Source organism: Chiloscyllium plagiosum, unplaced genomic scaffold (assembly GCF_037043375.1).
Source record: "Chiloscyllium plagiosum isolate Xiang-an unplaced genomic scaffold, Cpla_swu_hap1 HiC_scaffold_11, whole genome shotgun sequence".
In the NCBI taxonomy this organism is placed as follows: Eukaryota; Metazoa; Chordata; class Chondrichthyes; order Orectolobiformes; family Hemiscylliidae; genus Chiloscyllium; species Chiloscyllium plagiosum.
Window position 1 is genome coordinate 86,882,986 of NW_028270149.1, and position 923 is coordinate 86,883,908.

Here is a 923-nt window from a genome sequence, read left to right on the forward strand (position 1 = left end):
CCTCATCTTCTGCCTAAAAACTCTCCAACCACAAGGGATGAATGCAGATTTATCCAGCTTCCTCATTTCCCCTCCCCCCACCTTATCTTAGTTCCAACTCTCGGACTCAGCATCGCCTTCTTGACCTGCAATCTTCTTCCTGACCTCTCCGCCCCCACCCCACTCCGGCCTATCACCCTCACCTTAACCTCCTTCCACCTATCGCATTCCCAATGCCCCTCCCCCAAGTCCCTCCTCCCTACCTTTTATCTTAACCTGCTTGGCACACTTTCCTCATTCCTGAAGAAGGGCTTATCCCAAAATGTCGATTCTCCTGCTCCTTGGATGCTGCCTGACCTGCTGCGCTTCTCCAGCAACACATTTTCAGCTCTGATCTCCAGCATCTGCAGACCTCACTTTCCCCTACCACTCAACATTAACCTACACATCCCTGAACACTGCGGGCAATTTAGCATGGCCAATTCACCTGACCTGCACATTTGGACTGTGGGTGTAAACCGGTGCACCCGGAGGAAGCCCACGCTGACACGGGGGGGGGTGGGAATGTGCAAACTCCACACAGACACCCGAGGGTGGAATTGAACTCGGGTCACTGGCGCTGTGAGAGCGCGAATCACTGAGTCACCGTGCCACAGGACTCAGCGATGCTGGGGGATGTGGGTCAGGGTGTCTGAGTGCTGTATGGGGTGGGGGGAGGAGACAGGGTCTCCCAATGGGTGACAGGGGGATGGGGATGGGGGAACAGAGTGACGGGGGGGGGGAGGTAGTGGTGGTGGAACAGCGTGACAGTGGGTTGGGGGAAGGGGGTGGTTGCAGCACGTTTCTGCTGGTGGCGGCCACGTTGGGGTGAGAGGGCAGGGGGGGGAGGAAAGGTGTTTGTTTCCGGTTCCGGGGTCAGCCTCAGGGCTGGGTGAAGGTCGGCG